The sequence below is a fragment of the Saccopteryx leptura genome, chromosome 1, assembly GCF_036850995.1.
Source record: "Saccopteryx leptura isolate mSacLep1 chromosome 1, mSacLep1_pri_phased_curated, whole genome shotgun sequence".
Lineage (NCBI taxonomy): Eukaryota > Metazoa > Chordata > Mammalia > Chiroptera > Emballonuridae > Saccopteryx > Saccopteryx leptura.
In genome coordinates this window covers 103,081,956-103,102,958 of record NC_089503.1, presented here as the reverse complement: position 1 = coordinate 103,102,958, position 21,003 = coordinate 103,081,956, and positions in this window count along the sequence as shown.

Sequence of the window (21,003 nt, the reverse complement as noted above, 5' to 3'; positions counted from 1 at the left end):
AGCTGTGATTCTTTTCTAAACAGTTACTCCATTGACCTTCCAGCTTAAAATTTGGAGGCTAATTTTTCTTAACAGAGTAGCAGGTACTGGTATCTTCAAGTTACATCAAAGTCCTACTAATTCACAATTTAGTATCATATATACTACATAATCAAATTTCCAATCTTTCATAGAACATTAACAAAGTTACTTAAGAACACTGCACTGCCACACCAATGTCACAAAATGCACAAAACTCTGCTGGGGGGAGCCAAGATCAAGGAGAGGTTTCCTTTCTTTCTTTCCTTTTTCTTCCTTTCTTCATTTCTCCCTCCCTCCCTCCTTTCTTTCTCTTTCTTTTTTTTCTCTCTTTCTCTCTCTCTTTCTTTCTTTCTCTCTTTTTTTCTTAAAACTGCACTACATAATGTTTATTAGTACAATTTAGAGAGTGGTTTTCCTTAGGAAATAATTCTACCAAAAACATAGGAATAGAACTTAAAATGTTCAGACATATTAAATGCACGACGGACTCCAGGTTGCCATTTAGTATGCTTTGTATTATGGGATATTAAAAACTGGCCCCAATGTTAAACTGATACCCAAAACCATCAAAGCCTCCTATATTATTGCACTATTTTTCTGGTTGCACCAAAAGATAAACAGCCAGAAAATGGTTTCACCTGTTAAGAAGAAGCATTTACACTTTAAAGAATGAGATGAAGTGAACGTCCCTCCTTAAAAATGTTTCTAGAACTACTAAAAAACTTGCATTTATAAAAGAGTTGATAAAAATATCCCTCTGGGTTGTACAAGAAGGGAGACAGGGACCACTGAGAAAACAGGCTGTATATTTTTTATTTTGCTTTTTTCTCTTTTTTTTTCATTTTTTTCTCCTAGATATTTCTTGCAGGGTTTGTCCCCTCAGTTATTGTCCACAGGACTGAGAAGCCACAAAGGTGTGCAGGTGCAGATTCCAGGCCTGGCTGTCTCACCTGCACTGAGGAAGGGGCTGTTGTCACTGGGCAAAGCCTTGTGCACCCCTGTACCGCCTGGACAGGTTATGTGGTATTAGTCACAATTGCCTTCTTTCTCTATTGCTTCAACCCAGGCTGGACTCTCCTCATTTTTAATTTCTCCATTTTCTGCAGGTAGATATTCCTGAGGTTCTTGGTTGTCCACTTCAGCCTGATTTCCCTTTGCTTCCCTTTTCCCTTTGGTTTGACTTCTTTCGTCTTCAGATTTGTCCTTTCCTGCTGCCTCTTTTGGCGTTGTGTCCACTTTTGCAGGTGTAGCTGACAACCTTGCCATCTCTTCCTGAGTCCCTCCTTCGCTGCCCCCTCAGTGGGTGTGACAACAGGTGTGCCAGGAGCCTATGTGAACCCAGCTGCCTCGCCGCCGCTTCTCCCACATTTGAGTTGCAAGGACCCTGCCCTGTAGGTGGTGGTCTTCCTTTGTTATTTTGCAGGTTTGTTGGTAACAAATTCTCCCAGCTTTCATTTATCTAAAAATATCTTTATTTTATCTCCATATTTTTAAAGGATATTTTTGCTGGGTATGGAATTCTGGGTTGAGATTCTGTGTGTTTGTTTAGAACTTTGTGGATGTCATCCTTTATCTTCTAGCTTCCACTCTTCCTAATGAGTGTCACTGTCTTCATGTCTGTAATATGTGACTTTTCTCTGGATGGTCTCACAATTTTCAGAAGTTTGCCTACAATGTAATGAGGTGTGACTTTCTTTGCTTGGGGATTTGCCAAGTTTCTTAGATCTATAGGTTGATGCATTTCACCAAATTTGGGGAAAATTGGACCATTTCATTTTCATTTAACTCCTTCTACCCCATTCTCTCTGTCCATTCCTTCAGGGATTCTAATTAATATGTTAGACAGCTTTATATTTTCTCACAGATTTCTGAGGCTCTGTTGTTTTTGTCTGAATAAATTTTCTCTTTCTTCTTCAGGTTGGATAATTTTTATGGCTTTATCTTCAAGTTCATGAACTCTTACTTCTGCCATCTCCAATTGGTTGTTAAAACCATCCAGTGAATTCTTTGCTTCAGATATTGTACTTTCAGTCTAGAATTTTCTTAAAATATAGTTTCCATTTCCTTGCCAAGGTTTTCTATTTGCTGTTCATTAAGAATATATTTTTCTTTAACATAAGCACAGTTATTATAACTGCTTTAAAGTCCTAGTCTACTAATTTCATCATCTAGATTATTTCAGGGTTTGTGTCTATTGATACCTTTATTTTATGAGTAACATTTTCTGCTTCTTAGCATGTCTAGTAATTATTTTATTGTATGCTAGATATTGTAAGTGATCTACAGGAAGGAGTCTGAATTATGTTGTGTTCCTTTAAAGACCGTTGTGTCTTAATGAATTAATTCATTAATTCATCAGAGGCTTTTCTTGCCCCAGCAAAGGCTTGGTGTTAGGCTTCTTTTTTTTTTTTTTTCTTTTCTTTTTTTCTTTTTTCTTTTGTATTTTTCTGAAGCTAGAAACGGGGAGAGACAGTCAGACAGACTCCCGCATGCGCCCAACCGGGACCCACCCGGCATGCCTACCAGGGGGCAACGCTCTGCCCACCAAGGGGTGATGCACTGCCCCTCCGGGCCTTCGCTCTGTTGTGACCAGAGCCACTCCAGCGCCTGGGGCAGAGGCCAAGGAGCCATCCCCAGCGCCCGGGCCATCTTTGCTCCAATGGAGCCTTGGCTGCGGGAGGGGAAGAGAGAGACAGAGAGGAAGGAGAGGGGGAGGGGTGGAGAAGCAGATGGGCACTTCTCCTGTGTGCCCTGATTGGGAATCGAACCCGGGACTTCTGTACGCCAGGCCGACGCTCTACCACTGAGCCAACCGGCCAGGGCGATGTTAGGCTTCTTTAGGGTGAGTCTATAGTAGCTTTTTTCTAGGACATGATCCTTCTTCCCAAAGCCTAACTTTCCTGGTGCCTCAGATGAATGCTGAGATAATGTGTGTTGTGCCAATAAAATCCATCTACTTTGGTTGGAAAGATGACCCCTGGCTGTGGGTGGCCTCTAGTGTTCCATTCTGCTCCCAACTCCATAGCAGCCAGTTTCTTAGAGTCTCAACTTGTGCACATGCTGCCCAGTTCCTGACCAAAAGCCAATAGGGAACCCCTGTTCTGGGTTAAATTGTGTTCCCTTTTAAATATACATTGAAGTCCTAACCCTTAATATGTCAGAATGTGACCTTTATTTGGAAATGGGGTCTTTACAGATGTAAAGGATGTTATTAAAATAAGATGAGGTCATTAGGCTGGCCTAAATCAATATAACTGGTGTCCTTACAAAGAGAGGAAGTTGTACACAATGATACGTATACAGAAAGAAAGCCATATGAAGATAAAGGGAGAGAGAGATAAAGGTGATACCTCTACCAGCAAAGGAATGTTAAAGATTATAGCAAACCACCAGATGCTTGGGGAGAGACATCGAACAGAGTCTCCCTCCCATTCTTCAGGAGAAACAACCCTGCGAACACCCTGATTTCAGACTTTCAGTCTCCAGAACTGTGACAGAATGCATTTCTGTTGTGTAAGCCACCTGGTTTGTGGCACTTTGTTACAGTGGTCCTAGCAAATGAACACACACCCACACAGACTTTTGGGATCCTTTCTACATTACTCCCACCTCCCTGGCAGACAACCCCATGAGTTTTATTTGCTTTAGCCTCTCCAAACTCCAATTTTGCTGCCTCTGCTCAGTGGAATCGCTGGACTCTTCCCGGCTTCCAACCACCTATGCTGTGGTCAGGAGGTTGTCGTTAGGGCCAGTGCACATGGGGCTCCCTTTACACATGCCTATTTCCCTTCTCTCAGAGACTGCAGGGCACACCCTGACTGTCATTCCACACCTGGAAACAGTGGTGTCCTATACTTTGTTCAGTTTTGTAGTTTTTTATGGTGGAAGACAGTTCCAGTGTTTGCAATTCTATATGGCTTTATGTGAAATATCTGTTGTGGGGCAGCTGTGTTAGGCTTGCTCACTGGTTTACCAGCTACAAGCCTTTTGCCTGATTAGTGCATGAGCACATAGTAGCACCGTGTGTTTATGGCCTATGTAAGGCTATAGGTGCTTTCCCTGGGCGGCAATTTTCCCAGATTGCTCTCCTGCCACCATGAGGTGTGGTTTTTCCTTGCTCCCTTGCCCTTACTGAAAGTAGCAGATTTTCCTTTGTTTATTAGGTCTTTCTCTTTTATTGTTTGTTTGTTTGCCTGTCCTCGTGAACCTTCACTAAAAGGAATGGCTCTAACACTTTCTGGCTCTGCAGTTTCTCTATCATCTGCCTGAATCCATTGTGGACCTGCCTGGCCTCGGCCACTGGCATTACATCTGGTGTAGTGGGCAGGAATCGGAGCAGGTTGGTATGGAGCTGCCGACACCCTTGAAGGGTGAAACAGAAGAGTGGCTGTTCCTGGTGGCTCTCCTGGTGGGGACCTTGGGCTGGGTGTTTTTTACAATCCTGCGAGAAGAAACCAAGAGCTCTGTGTGAGAAGCTGAGTGAGGTGGAAAGCTCCAGGATGATCTGCATAACGAGTGCCAATGACAGTGTGAACTGGAGCAAGTGCTGGAGAGGAGGATGACCAGGTTCGAGAGCTGCAGTGTGAGGTGCAGGCTGAGCGTCAATGGCACCTGGAACTGGAATGGTCTCTGGACAAGGAGTTACAGGTTCATGAGTTGCAGTTTGCCCTAGAAGCTGACATTGTCAATGACAGCTGTTGGAGAAACAACTGCGGGTTCAGGAGCTTGAGAGTCAGCTTCAGGCCGAGGGCTGACAGCCATACGAGCCAAAGTGGGTGAGGAAGACGGAACTGCAGTCCTGCCAGCGGAGCAGCTCTGAGTCGATGGGAGCAGGTGTTTCCAACTCATCTGAGGGGGAGGCTCAGGCTGCAACTGCCGTCCGCAGACTCGGAGCCCAGGTGGTGGTTGCCAAGAAGGTAAAGACCCAGCAGCCTAAAGTTTCCCAGGAGCAGTGTAATGCTGGTGGCCGAGGTCAGGCGGGTTCACGTTGGATTTGGGCAGATGGTAGAAAAACAGTGAAGCCGGAAAGGGTTGGACCATTCTGTTTAATGAAGTCTCAACAGCGGACAAGCACACAGTCAGGAAAAACTGCCTCTCAGGCAAACAAACAGCAAAATAGCCCTCACAGTGGCGGGCAGGCAGGCAATCCACACATCTTTAATCCCCCTGAGTGCAAGCACCTATAGCCTTACATAGGCCATGCACACTAATCAGGCAAAGGAATTACAGCCAGTAAACCAGTGAGCAAGCCTAACACAGCTGCCCCATAGGCAGCCACAGCCTCTTCTCCAGGTAGTGGAGCACTGTGGTCTGGCCCTGTGCCTGGACAGAGCTGATGAAGTTGGGGGTGAAATTCAGGCAGAAACTCACTGAGCCTCTGGCAGCCTGTTTGGTGCAGCTGTGGACATAAGGGTGAATGGCATCATGCGCTCCGAAACAGAGATGGACCTTAAGGCCATGAGGGCTGCTGCCCATGCTGCCCCCACCCCCAACTAACAAGAGAAACGGGCCTATGAAAGTTACCCAAACATAGATGTGGGCAGATTTGATTGCAGCCCGCACAGATAGAAATTAGATGGCAAGCCTAATAAAGTCTTGTTGGAGCTTTGGCAGCAGCTTCAGTCAGAACAGAGGTTCCAGCCATTGAAAAGGTGGGTGAAATGGTGGCCCCGGCATCTGCCAGGAAAATGGCTGGCGTTCAGGTTACAGGATCCCCAAGACCCATTGTCCCAGTTTGAATGGGGGAAGGGCAAGAGACCCATCCAACAGGGACGGGCAGGGGCCAGAGGCCCCATGTGAAATTGGCAATCCACTGGTCCCCTTTTAATGGGTAGCAGGTGTTGGCATTAGAAGGTAATAGGTCCTTTTCTTTCTTTCTTTTCTTTTCTTTCTTTTTTTTTTTTACAGCAGCAGCAGCTAAGAGAACTGTTAAGGTGACACAAGCCTTGAATGTGTTTGACCCCGCCAGGCCTTGTGAGCTTAATGTTCGTGTAGCCCCTGAGGGGTTTGAATGAGACTTGTGGCAACAGACAGCACACTATGGAAAGGTGCTAAAGTCCGTTAATAAAGAGCTGTATGAGCTAATGCCTGTAATGGACCTTTGACTTGGTGATTTGCACAGACAGCTGCGCTGTCTATCATGGACTGACTCTTGGACTGCAACCAGAGGGGGACACTGGCTTTCTTGATGGATGGACACCTCGCTCGTAGACAGTATGAAGGACCCTGATGAGGGGGGTGCAGCACCTGTGGAGGCCCTCCTGCACTGGTTCCCATCCAGTTGCAGAGGGGCACCAAGGACACTTTACGGTTTCCATGGACACAGCCCTGTACTACACAGGCCCTCTTACCTATCATGGGGTAGGGAGTTAGAGGTGGGCCTTCAGGTGATACCCTGGGCTAAGTGCTCAGGGACACATTGTGAAAGGCACCTTTGTAATTATTGTGTAACTTTGGTTGTTGCTGTAGTCTCTGTTTCCTGTCATGTAGATTGTGAGGTGAGCAACACTAGAGGGGTGGAATGTGGGGCAGCTGTGTTAGGCTTCCTTGCTGGTTTACCAGCTGCAAGCTCTTTGCCTGATCAGCACGTGAGCACATGGCAGCACCATGTGTGTCTGGCCTATGTCAGGCTGTGGGTGCTGGCGCTCAGGGAGATTGTGGATGGCGGTTGCCTGCCCATCAATGAGAAAGGCAGTTCTTGCTGTCTGTGTGCCAGAAAAAAGGTTTTCCTCTGGCTGTGTGCTTGTCTGCCATTGTGAGACTTTATTAAACAGAATGGCCCAATGCTTTCTGGCTCCACAGTTTCTCTATCATCTGCCCAAATTCAGTGTGAACCTGCCTGTCCTTGGCCACCGGCATTACATCTGTTCTACATTCTTTCTTTGAATTAACTTGTTTAATCCTCTCAAGGACTCTGTGAGGCTGGTTATTATACTCATGAGTTCCAGATTAAAAACAAAACAAAACAAAACAAAACAAAACAGGCCCTGGCCGGTTGGCTCAGCGGTAGAGCGTCGGCCTGGCGTGTGGGGGACCTGGGTTCGATTCCCGGCCAGGGCACATAGGAGAAGCGCCCATTTGCTTCTCCACCCCCCCTTCCTCTCTGTCTCTCTCTTCCCCTCCCGCAGCCAAGGCTCCATTGGAGCAAAGATGGCCCGGGCGCTGTGGATGGCTCCTTGGCCTCTGCCCCAGGCGCTAGAGTGGCTCTGGTCGTGGCAGAGCGACGCCCCGGAGGGGCAGAGCATTGCCCCCTGGTGGGCAGAGCGTCGCCCCTGGTGGGCGTGCCGAGTGGATCCCGGTCGGGCGCATGCGGGAGTCTGTCTGACTGTCTCTCCCCGTTTACAGCTTCAGAAAAATACAAAAAAAAAAAAAAAAAAAAAAAACCTGAGGCAAAAAAAAAATTAAGTAACTTGTCTAAAGCTATATCTATGAATGGTGGAGCTAGATTTTGAATTTAGGCCTTTTGGCTGAAGAGTCTGTGCTCTTAAACAGTAACCTGTTATCTTATACAGTAGGTGCTCAATGAATGCATCTTGAATAATTGACTAGGTGGCTGTCTCTTCTACCTTCTGTCCCACACACCCGGGAAACCCCAACATTGCCCCGACTGAACCTCTTCCCTGCTGCACCCAGACTGTGCAGCAAGCTGGAGAAAGCCACACTTCTGGGCAGAACTCCCACTGGGATACCTGGGCCTCGGGAAATACCTAATAATCGTGTGTTTCCCTAGTCTTTGCCTTCCATTTGCTGTCATTCTCACCTGCAATCTTGAACACCTGTACCAGCCTACTCATTCTTTTCAGGGGAAAAAAAAGAAACACGGTTTCCAGGTGTGGACTTTGTTTCCTACTCATTCCTATAAAGTTGACTAGTATTGGCACCCAGCCTTTTCCTCTACTGTCAAAATATTTAGTGTTTCTCTCTCTGTAGAAGGCTTGTCCACTTTTAGCTGTGCCCAATGTCTTTCTTTTCCGGCACAGCCGGGCTCCGGGAGTGTTGTTCACATGCTGCGGCTGCCCTTTCTCTCCGCCCTCTAACCTTCTGCTCGCTGCATCACTCCAGTCCTGCTTCGGCACACGTTACCTCAGCCACTGAGTAATGTGGGCTTCTTTTTATCCCCTTACGCTATCTTTAAATGTGTCTGCTACTCCATTTTAACTTCTTGATTTGGATGCTTAACACGTTTTTTTCTGTTTTCTAATATATGTACTTAAGATTATGAAATCCTCTGCTTTATTTGTGCTTTATGGAGTCTTACCTATGGGATTATTTTTCTATAGATTTTTAAATTTTGTTTTGCCTGACTAGGCAGTGGAACAGTGTATAGAGGGTTGACCTGAGACCCTGAGGACCCAGGTTCGAAACCCCTGAAGTCACTGGCTTGAGCACAAGCTCATCTGGCTTGAGTGAGGGCTCACCAGCTTGAGTGCAGGGTCACTGGCTTGAGCGTGGGATCATAGACATGACCCCATGGTCGCTGGCTTGAGCCACAGGTCCTTGGCTTGAAGCCCAAGGTCACTGGCTTGAGCAAAGGGTCATAGGCTCGACTGAAGAGAAGCAGTCAATGAACAACTAAAGTGCTGAAACTATGAGTTGATGTTTTTCACCTCTCTCCCTTCCTGTCTGTCTGTCCCTGTCTCTCTCTCTAAAAAAAAAGAAAAGAAAAGAAAAGGCAGAAGAAGAAGAAAGACATAAGCAGAGTGATACTGTGGAGAGTAATTGGGGCAGAGGGCACAGGAGGAGGGCTCTGCACAGGTGCCTGAGACAGAGAGACCCAGACTGGAACCTGCACAGCTAGGCAGGGGTGTGAGAGCAGGGCTATCTGGGGACAGGTGCCAAGGCCAGCAGCTGCCCTCCCTCTAACAAAGGCGCTCTCCAAACGTGGCCTGGAGACCACTCCCGGAAGCAGAGTCTACAGGCCCAGCGAGAGGAGCTGCTCCTGCCTTTGTATTCTTCTGTAGGCCTCCTGTGGAGAAGCCCTCCCCTTCTGTTTTCCTAAGGAGGCTCTAGGCATTCAGACCTCCAGGGAAAATAACACGCAGTGAATAGGATGGGGGGGGCACATTGTTAGAGGACAAGCCAGGACATCTTGGTGTATGTGTGTGTCTGTGCAAATGCACACTTCTGGATAAGAATGGCTTCCTCCAGACTAATCCTAGACCTGTTTGGGTTACATTTCCCTTGCCTTTTACTCTCTAGACACAAGGTGGCAGCAGAGCCTTGAGCTTGGCAGTCTGCAGGGCCAACCGCCGCAAGACCCTTCCCTCAACCTTGCTCGTCCATCCTTGCTCCCGTGCTGGAGGCCTGCTCTGCTGTTCAACCTGAAATCTGAATGGGGGTGGGGTGGGGGTCAAGAAGAGGAGGTCCTGCCAGCACAGGGCACGCTAATTTTCACTGACCTTCACGCAACCGTACATAACACATTGTTCCTCCTCCTGCATGAGCAGCTCCAGGGCCAAGCTAGAAACTAGTGCACCAGTGACCCCGATGGCAGACAGACCCAGTGAGAGGTACCCAGGCTGGGCCCTGGAGTGGAATTCCTCTGGGCCCTGTCTGCTGCAGTGAACACCTCCCCAAAGCCCAGGAAGCTGGGTGAGAAGGCCAAGTGTGATGGCTAGGGCATTGTGAGCCCATCAATTCCACTCAGCAGCTATTAAGTCCAATGCATGTGTTAGGCTTCAGCTCTTCCCAAAAGTTCATAATCAGGTGGGCAAATGGCCATTGCAATAGAGTATAGCAAGTTCAGCAAGAGAGAGATGTGCAGGGAACCGGGGAGCACAGAAGAGGTATGTCTTCTTCTGTGTGCCCTGACCAGGAATCAAACCCAGGACATCCATACACCAGGCCGATGCTCTACTGCTGAGCCAAATGGCCAGGGCCTGATCTGGTTTTCAAGGCTTGATATCTGGGCTAGAAAAGCAGTTCAGCTGGCATCCTTATGCCTGAAAAAACAATTTTACAATATAGAGTGGGAATATGTCTATTGTCTGTCCCCTTACACTATATCAAATGTTCATAAAGGTTTGGGTCTGTTTATGGGCTCTACTTTGTCCCATTAGTCTATTTGTTGGTGGTGAAAGGCACCAGGTTTTAGATTGGTGGAGTTAGACTGGACCTTGGTTCAGCAAACTCAGTACGTAGTTCTGGCTACGAAATAATTTAGAACCAAGACTCAAACTGTAATAGAAAGGCATAGAGGTAGGAGAAGTGAGCCATAGAAGAAATGGGCTCAGGAAACAAGAGGCTAAAGAAGGACCCTTGGAGCTTAGGAGAGAGGGGTGGGAGCAAAGAAAATGCACTTGAGGGGAGGGGTGGGGAAAGGCTCTGGTGTGTTAGAAAGAGAGAGAGCCCTAGCTCCTCCAAGGGCTTTTAAGGGTGGGGATTTTAGGGGCGGTCCTAGGGGGATCTCAATAGAATATTCATCAGCTTTCCAGGTGTGCTCTTTCAGGGTTGTGGTCTCCAGTGATTGGTCAGTGCCAGGCAGGGAGTCATTAGTCATCCCAGCTGGTCCTGAGGTCAACCATTGCATGGCTCCATTTGGTTTTGCTATTTTTCTGGGCCAGGAGCCAAAGCACAGCTGAGGCCTAGGTGTTCTCTCTAGGGCTTAATGCTTAAGGGACTGGTCGTGCAAGGGCTTGTACGGGGGTCATTTAAGGCTATTCTCCTGCCTGTTGTTCCTCCTCTAATGGGATCTAAAAACCACATGGCTACTCACATGCCCAGGGAGGAAAGGTCAGAGGAGTGTCCAAACTGCAGGATCAGCGATATGAAAGGTCAGGGGGTTTGAACTCCATTACCAGTGATGTGCTAAGGGCGGAAAGGTCACCCTGCGGGTAAGGTCCTTGTTTTCCCGGTTTTGCCGTTGCTAGGTTCCCAGGGCTTTCTACCTTGGTGTCCTGCTGTACTTGGCCCCATCATTCTTGCTCTGCTCAGGTCTGTCTGGCTGCCTCCTACATATTTGTCAGTCCTTGGTCCAGTACCACACAGTCTTAATTACTTTAGCTTTATAATAAGTATTATTTCTGGTAGAACAAATCCTCCTACCTTATTTTTCTTCTTCAGGAGTAGCTCCTCTTGGCCCATAGCACCGTCATATAAATTTTAGAGCTGGGTTGTCAAGTTCCAACAAAAACCTATTGGGATTTTAATTGGGATTTTACTGAGTCTATAAATCAATTTGGAGAGATATGACATCTTTACAGTGTTGAGTCCTCTAATCCATGAAGTGGTATATTTCTCCATTTATCTAGTTCTTCTTTAAAGTCTTTCAATAAAATTTCATAATTTTCTCTGTTAATGTCTCGTACATATTTTGTTGAATTTATTCCTGGGTACTTCACATTTTTTAATGCCATTCTGAGTGAAGTCTGTTATATATTTTTTTATTTTTAAATATTATTTATTGATTTATTGGAGAGAGAGAGAGAGAGAGAGGGAAACATAGATTTGTTTTTCTACTTATTTATACATTCATTGGTTGATTTTGTATGTGCCTTGACCAGAATCGAAACTGCAACAACCTTGGCATCTTGGGACGATGCTCTGACCAATTGAGCTACCCGACCAGGGCTGAGTGAAGTCTGTTTTTAAATTTCACTTTTTAACTCTTGCCTGTTAAAAATAAACTTAATTTTTATACTGATTTTATGCCCAGAAACTGTGCTAGAGTCTTGAATTAATTTTAGTAATTTATTTATAGATTATTTTTATTTTCTATATATATCATCATGTTATCTGCTTATCATAATAATTTAATCTTTTTTCTTCCCAATCCTTATGCCCTTTATTTATTCTTCTTATCTACTATGCAGTCCAAGATATATAGTAGAATGTTGAATAAAATTGGTAATCATTAACATTCTCATCTCTGTCGTCAAGTCTAAGGGAAAGCTGTAAACTGAGTCATTGTAATTTTTGAAGTTTTTGTAGATAATCCTTATCACATTATGGAAGTTCCATTTTATTCTAAGTGTGCCAAAAGTTGTTTTTTATTGTAGATGGATGTTAAATTTGAGGGTTTTTTTTTCTATGTATATCTATTAGATAGATCAGAAGGTATTTCCCCTTTAATATGTCTATATGATGATTTAGATTAATTGATGATTAAATGTTAAATCTTCTCATATTTCTGGGATAAACCCACTTTGGTCATAGTGTAATTACTAAAAGAATAAGCATTTGAGTCAAACCTATGAAACTTGGCTATACCACTATCTAGCAGTGTGACCTGGGTAAGTTATTTAACTTCTGTGCCTCGATCTCCTCATCTGTTGAAATATGGATAATAATAGTACCTAACTCACCAAAGTACTGTAAGCTTTAATAATATATCCAAAATGCTTAAACCAATGCCTTGAACATCATAGACGCCATGTAAGTGTTTGTTAGTTTATTGACTACACAGTAATTTATTTAGGAATTTTATACTTGTGTTTCATGAGTGACTTTAACTTGTAATTTTTTTTTCTCACAAATGACCTTGGTATTAGGGTTTTGCTAAACTTATAAAATTAGTTGAGGAGTGTTTTCTCTTTTTCTGTTCTCTGAAAAAATTTGTGTCAGATTAGAATTACTGATTCCTTGACTATATGGTGGAACTCATTTGTGAAGCCATTGTTACCAGACTAAACTGGGTCCAACTATATAGTTGCCAAGCAAGTAAATTATGTACAAACATCAAGGTGAGCTTCGTCATCGCACATATAGGTGGGGACATTCCTGCATATGCACAGTTCGAAAACATGCCTAGGCATACATACATTGCATGTTCAGAAATGGCAGAAAATCCCTAGGGATGGATTTTAGGTATGACAAGGGTGTAACGAGAAAAGTTCACAAAGAGGTCAGCAAAAGGTCCTTCAGGACACTTTGGCCAGCCTCTGGCTGTTAGAGCCTGGTTAGCCCCCTTATTCTGCAAATCATCCTGACCTTCCTGGAAAGATAGGTCTGGCATTGGTCAGTGTCAGTGAGGGCAAAGGGATGGGAGAAAGTTTAACCAAGACTCAGCCCTTCTGTTTAAACTCTTAGCAAATTGCAGGATGTGGTTGCACAAACCTTATAAAAGTTAGGGTGACCTAAAGGGGTTTATAGTTTCATCTAAACAAAGTTATAAATTCTAAATAAAAGCTATTCGAGGCTAGGCTACCTGCAAGCTTATATACTGTATATAGATATATGGTTATATCCATCTGCCCTGAAGGTTTTATGTAGAAACAAATTTCAATTTAAATTCTTTGATGCTTATAGGTCTCTTCAGGTTTTATGTGTTGTATATTTACTTAGGTCCTTGTAAATCTAAAATTTCAATGTATTGGTATAAAGTTATTCATAATATCTTGTTTTTTAAATGCCTGCAGTGTCTGCCACGAGGTTTCCTTTTTCATTCCTGACACTGGGTATATGTGCCTTTACTCTCTTTTTTTCCTATACCATTCTAAACAAAATTTGTGAATTTTATTAGTCTTTCCAGAGAGCCAACTTTTGGGCCTTACTGATCCTACCTATTGTAACTTAGCTTTTTATTTCATTAGTTTCTGCTGTCTATATATTTTTTCATTCTACTTATGTCTATTTGCTATTCTTTTTCTAACTTCATAAGCTGATTAAGTTTCAGTCTTTCTTCTTTACTGGTACACATATTTGGGGAATAGAGTTCCCTCTACTATTTTAGCTTCAACCCAGAAATTTTGATATGTAGTATTTTTTATTGTCACTCAGTTCAAAAAGTCTTATAATTTCCAATATGATATCTTTTTTGACCCATGGGTTATTTATTGATATATTCCTTAATTTCCAAACAAATAAGGGTATGCTAGTGATCATTTTATATTTACTTTTAAATTAAATGCACTGGTCAAAGAATATACTCTATATAATTTAATTCTTTTGGCCTGCTTTGTGGGCTAGTATGGTCATTTTCAATGGCCTTTGCATTCTTGAAATGAATGTGTGTTAGATGTGATATTTTATATAGATGTCCATTAAGTCCCTAACAGGGTAGAGAATTTCCCTTTTCTTGTACTATTATTTCCATTTTATACACTGAAACTGAGGCTTCGAACTCTCGAAAGTTAATTTTCCTAACTGCTATTTTCATACAAATCATCGGCAGTCAATCAGGATGGCAATTTGTGTCTTTAGACTTGAGTTCTGGAACTTCCTGCTGAAGGGTCAGGGGAGCAGGAATGGCCACAGCAGCCCTTTGGCACCGTTCACAGTGTCACTTGTTTTGATTTTACATCCTTCACGTCTACCATCGGCTTTTAAAGATCCAACAGTGGCGGTAACCTGAGGCCATTTTCCTGTCCCATCTATGTTCTTACCATGAGTGCCCTGAATGCCACACAAATGTCCTTTGTTCTCCCTCCCACCACTTACTGGGAAGGGTTAGTGACGGGCCTAGTCTGGACCAGACAGATTTTCTCTCTAGGGAATCTAGATTTGGACCTGGTCAGCCAGCTGCAAGGAGATGGGTCAGAGGCTCTGTAAGTTCAGGTGCAGAGGCCACCACTTGGAATGCCCAGAATGGAGCCTCATATACTAGAAGAGTGAAAAAAAAAAGTCCAATTTACAGAGAATATAGACCTCTAGCCTGTCAAAGAGAGGCAAGAGGAGAGAGAGAGAGAGAGAGAGAAATTAGCTGTCGAATAAAGTTTTGGTTCGTGAGACCCAGTTAGACACCTGCAATTTGTTTCCATTACATTCTCCTATTAATAATTCCTTTTTCACTTGAGATCTTTTGAGTGAATTTCTGTGCCTTGTAACCAAATGAGCCCTTACTAAGCCATCACCCACGGAACACCAGGCACTCGCTGCAACTACATTTGGTGCAATATGACAACAGCTGGCTAGTCAACCAGTGTTTTGACCACCTAGTAGGCAAGACCAACGTGTAATGTTCAGCAGATAATACAAAGAGAACTGAGCCACAGTCTTGGATCTAAAAGAGCTGCTGGTTTAGTATATCATACTTGCAAAATTTTGTTTGGAAACTGAAATAAACACAGACAAAAGTGGAAACAAATATATATGATACCACAAAATCAAATACTTGGCTGGGTGGAACTAATTCTAAGGGCAAGGAGTTAAAAAAAAAGAATTTAAGGAGTTCTTATAGGAAGTAAAAGGTTTCAAGTTCACTTTGAAAGAACTGCCAGGGCCCTGGCCAGTTGGCTTAGTGGTAGAGTGTCGGCCCAGCATATAGATGTCCCAAGTTTGATTCCCAGTCAGGGCACACAGGAGAAGCACCCATCGACATCTCCCCCCTTCCCCCACCTCCCCCCTCCCTCTTTCCCTCCCACAGCCATGGCTCAGTTGAAGCAAGTTGGCTGAAGATGGCTCCATGGCCTCTCCACAGGTGCTAAAATAGTTTGGTTGCCTAGCAACAGAGCAATGGCCCCAGATGGCCAGAGCCCATAGCAACCTTGTCAGGTGGACCTTGTCAGGGCATATGCAGGAGTCTGTCTCTCTGCCTCCCTGCTTCTCACTTCAGAAAAACAAAAGGAAAGAAAGAACTGTCAATATTTAGGTTGACTGGAAGGAGTGGAGAGGCTAAGTGGGGAAGAGCTTGAGAGACACAGAGAGAGCAGTGGTGGGTGAGAAACTGCGGGCTCATAGGGAGGGGGTGAGAAGGTGGCACCTGAGGAGAGGGTTACAGATTGTGGTGGGCCTAGACATCAGAGAAAGCCTCGCTCAGGATTTTTAAATTGCTCCGTCACCTTTTAAATTGCTTCCTTCTTCTTCTTCTTTTATTATTTCCTTTTTTTTTTTTAATTGATTTGAAAGAGAGAGAGAGAATCATCAAGTGTTTCACTTAGCTGTTCTATTTGGTTGTGCATTCATTGATGTTTCACTTAACTATTTAATTTAGTTGTGCATGCATTAATTACTTCTCCTATGTGCCCTGACAAGGGGTGGAACCTGTGACCTCTGGTGTGCCAGGTCGACACTTTCTCTATTGAGCCACTTGGCCTGGGATGAGATTCCTTCTTTAGCCAACGTTCCTTAGCCCCAAACACATTTTTTTATCCTTGTCTTTCTCCCCTTTTCTTTCTTTAACATGTTTAAATTTAAATCATTCTTTGTGTGAAAATGTTGACAGAGTTGATGGACATTCCAACTGCCACCGCCCAGGACCAAATTGGATTACAAATTAATTTAAGAACAACCATCTTGAAAAACCAACTTTGGACTAAACAAAGAGGAGTCTATAACCAAGAATCACAGAAGAAGCCACACCAAGACTAGTAGGAAGGGCAGAGATGTGGAAAGGGCTGCCCGCTCCCAAGAGCAAGTGGCAGAGGACGCTCTCCGGATGGACTCTCACTGTGGGGAGGGTCGCCCTGGGAGATGTGGGTCATAAGCCCCAGGCCCAGAGCCCCAGCCTAGAGCTCTAGAGCCTAGAAGAGGACCCAACAGCATTTGGCGGTGAAAAGAGCCAGGTTTCTCTCTGTGAGAAAGAGACGGAGCTCTTGGAGACACAGACTTCATATTACAGGGCCTGAGCCAAAAATCTCACTCACAGCCATTTACCTGGGGCTGTGGTGGAGGGGGAACTGAGAGGACTAGAGTTGCGTGAGGAGAGTGTAAAGTTGGAGGCCCAGGGGGAGACACTGTGAGGGACAGCCACCAGGACCCCTGTGCTGAGTCATTCTCCAATAGTGCAGTCACCATCTTTCTTGGGTGGAGTGTCCCCTCTGAGCAGCATCAGCCTGGAGAACAGCAGCTACTCCACCCTTGGGAGTCTTTCCTACCCCAGTCATGGTGACGGGTCTGTTCTGAGAGGACAGGAAGCAGGGGGCATGTCAGTGACTCAGTTTCCTGGTGTTGAGGCCTAAGCTTTCCCCCACACGCTCCCCACTCTAAGACTGGTGCTTCCACATCACGGGAGACTCAGTAGAAACTGTCCAGAAAAGTGGGCAAGCACACCTCTGGGTCTCAGAGGCCATACCCACCAGACTCCTGGAGCCACATCCTACTGAGGTCTGTGAAAAAAGTCTGGACAGACTGACACTTGGGACCTCGGATGGAGCCACACTCACCACCAGAGGCTCTAGTCTCTACCAGAGGTTTTTTTCAGCAGCTGAACCCAACAAGCAGCCAGCAGACAGTAACATGTGGGTTCCTGTGAGCCTATTGTTGGATCTGGTTGAGGGGCTAAGTCACATTGGGGGGGCACAGTCAGCCCCAGGAGAGGACTCTCTCAGTCTTCCTCCCTGAGACCAGGGTCTCACCAGATGAAAGAACTTTTGCAGAGGGAACTATCAGGCATACTTGGTCTGAACCTGCTTCTCACCTTGTTGGGGAGAAATAAAATTTGAGTATCCAGCAGTGGCTGAAAGATTAAGCTCTGGAATAGGGGCCACATTCCCCGTACTTAGTTACTGACCAAGAGAACCCTGAAGTAGGGTGTCCCATTAATGTTGTATTCACAACCTTAGCTGCCCTAACCCACCAAGCATGTAACCTGTAGAGGGGTTGGTTGGGTGAGGTCAGTCTGAACCCACAGTACAGTCTTTCTACAGAAGACTGTATGGGAAGACCAGGCAGCTACAAGAGGAGGAGCAGCTGAAAAGTGGAGACAAATCTTATGGAGCTTGAGGCTTTTACAGAGCTGCTGTCATCTCTAAACAGGAGAAAGCTGATCCTTATACACAGGTTGGCCCCGCCCACACTACTCAGAAACAGAAAATGCAGACACATACAGCAAAAAATGCAGTAGCTGCAGTAGCCCACAGTGGGTTACAAACAACAGCTGATGCCAGCGCAAGAAGATCTAGAGCCAACACAACTGGCAGTGGGTAGCAGACAGCACCAACCCTAGACTCAGTTAGCTACATAACCAGCACGCCCTAAGGAGAAGTCTTGCAGGCACCAGACTCTGTGGAGAATAAATATGCCCAACAAGACAGACATTGCACAGTGCATAATATACATGATCAACATTGACCCTTAGAGCCAGCCAGCCTGAAGGAATACCTTACCAACAAAAGGACCAACTGCATTTAATAATTAGATACAAAAAAAGGGAAAATAGTACCATCAAGAAGTATTCCTAGAAAAAGGAAAACAGGTGGCCTGGAGGTCAGTACCACTGAGTCCATCTTTCTCATAAAGATACCACAAAAATTTCAAAGTCAGACAGTGCTATCTAATACACCGACAAAATGGGCAGACAGAGAAATGCAACCCAAATGAATCAACAAGAGAAATCCCCAGGAAAAAGAACTAAATGAAATGGAAATAACCAAACTACCAGATGCAGAGTTTAAAATAATGATTTTTAGGATGCTCAAGGATCTTAGAGCAACAATAAATGGTTACAATGAGAACTTAAACAAAGAGATCTCAAGCATCAAAAAATACATTGAAATCATAAAAAATAATCAGTCAGAAATGACAAATATAATATCAGAAATGAAGACTGCACTAGAAGGAATCAACAGCAGGCTGGATGAAGCAGAGGATGGAATCAGCAATTTAGAGGACAAGATAAATGAAAGCACAAAAGCAAAGCAGCAAAAAACAAGAGGCTCAAAAAGACTTAGGCAGCTCTAAGAGAGCTCTGTGACAACATTAAGAGAAACAACATTTGCATCATAAGGGTTCCTGAAGGAGAAGAGAATGGACAAGGGATAAAGAACCTGTTTGAAGAAATCATAGCTGAAAACTCCCCTAAATGAATGAAAGAAAAAGTCACACAAGTTCAGGAAGCACAGAGAATCTAGATTTCTAGATTTTTTTTTTTCCTTTGCTCTTTTTTACAGAGAAACCCAAGGAGGCCTACACTGAGACATATCATAATTAAAATACCAAAGTTAAGAGACAAAGAAAGAATACTAAAAGCTGCAAGAGAAAAAGTTAATTACTTACAGAGGAGCCCCCATAAAGATGGCATCCAACTTCTCAACAGGAACACTTGAGGCTAGAATGGATTAGCAAGCAATATTCAAAGTGATGCAAAACAAGAACCTACAACCAAGACTACTTTATCCAGCAAGGCTATTGTTTAAAATTGAAGGAGAAATAAAAACTTCCCAGACAAAAAAAGAAAAACTTAAGGAATTCACTACAACCAAACCAGTACTGCAAGAAATTTTAAGGGGCCTGCTGTAAAAAGAACAAAGGGGGAAAAAAATCTAGAAAAAGATGATTATAGATTTAAGAATAAAATGGCAATAAATAAGTACATATCAATAATAACCTTAAATGTAAATGGATTAAATGCTCCAATCAAAAGACATAGGATAGTGGCATGAATAAGAAAACAGGACTCATACATATGCTGTCTACAAGAGACCCACCTCAGAACAAAAGATACACATAGACTGAAAGTGAAGGGATAGAAAAATGTATTTCATGCAAATGGAAAAGAAAAAAAAAAAGGTGGGATAGCAATACTTATGTCTGACAAAATAACCTTTAAAACAAGGGCTATAGTAAGGGATAAAGAAGGTCACCACATAATAATAAAGGGAGCAATCCAACAGGAAGCTATAACTATTGTAAATATTTATGCTCCTAATATAGGAGCACCTAAATATATGAAGCAGATTTTGATGGACATAAAAGGTGAGATCAACAGCAATCCCCTAATAGTAAAGTAAGGGATTTTAATACCCCACTAATATCAATGGATAGATCTTCCAGACAGAAAATTAACAAAGAAACAGTGGCCTTAAATGACACACTAGATCAACTGGATTTAATAGATATCTTCAGAACATTTCGCCCCAAAGCAGCAAAATATACATTATTTTTAAGTGCTCATGGTTCATTCTCTAGGACCATGATGACAAACCTTTTTATAAAAACTGCCAATTTTGCAGTGCTGGTCAACCTGGTCCCTCCCGCCCACTAGTGGGCGTTCCAGCTTTCATAGCGGGTGTAGCGGAGCAACCAAACGGCACCGAGATTGGAACTGCCTTTTGACCCAGCTATCCCACTTTTAGGAATATATCCTAAGAATACCAAATCACTGATTCAAAAGAAGATATGCACCCCCATGTTTATTGCAGCATTGCTTACAATAGTCAAGATCTGGAAACAGCCTGAGTGTCCATCAGTGGATGAGTGGATTAGAAAGCAGTAGTTCATGTATTATTCCATACATAGGTGGGACATAATAGTGAAACTAAGAGACATTTACAAGAGTGTGGTGGTTACGGGGGGGGGAGGGGGGAATGGGAGAGGGATAGGGGGTGGGGAGGGGCACAAAGAAAACAAGATAGAAGGTGACAGAGGACAATCTGACTTTGGGTGGTGGGTATGCAACATAATTGAACGACAAGATAACCTGGACTTGTTATCTTTGAATATATGTATCCTGATTTATTGATGTCACCCCATTAAAAAAATAAAATTATATATAAAAAAAATAATAATAATAATAATTACTTACCAAGTACTTTATGTCGAATTTTCACTGTTTGGCCAAATAAATTTTTATAAAACAAAAAAACAAAAAAACAAAAAAAAAAAAGAAAGCAGTAGTTCATACACAATGAAATACTATGTAGCCTTGAAAAAGAAGGAAAGCTTACATTTTGTGATGTCATGGATGGACCTGGAGACTACTATGCTAAGTGAAATAAGCCAGGCAGAGAAAGACAAATATCATATGATCTCACTTATATGTGGAATCTAATGAACAAGGTGAACTGAGGAACGGAGTAGAGGCAGAGGCAGGGTCACAGGGACCGGGACAGCAGTAAAATTATATACACATAACACATGAATACAGATAACAAGACAGCAAATCCCAGAGGTAAGGGAGGAAGGGGGTTAGGAGGAGGGGGGCAAAGGGGGTATAATGGGGAATAAGGGGGAGGAAGAGGGTGTTATATTGAGTGGGACACTTGAATCCATGTTAACACAATAAACTAAAATTAATTTTAGAAAATCATTCTTTGTGACTTTCTTTCCTGGAAAGCTCCCCATAAGAAGAGAAGAATGATGTGCTATGGTTCTTATATGAGTTATATA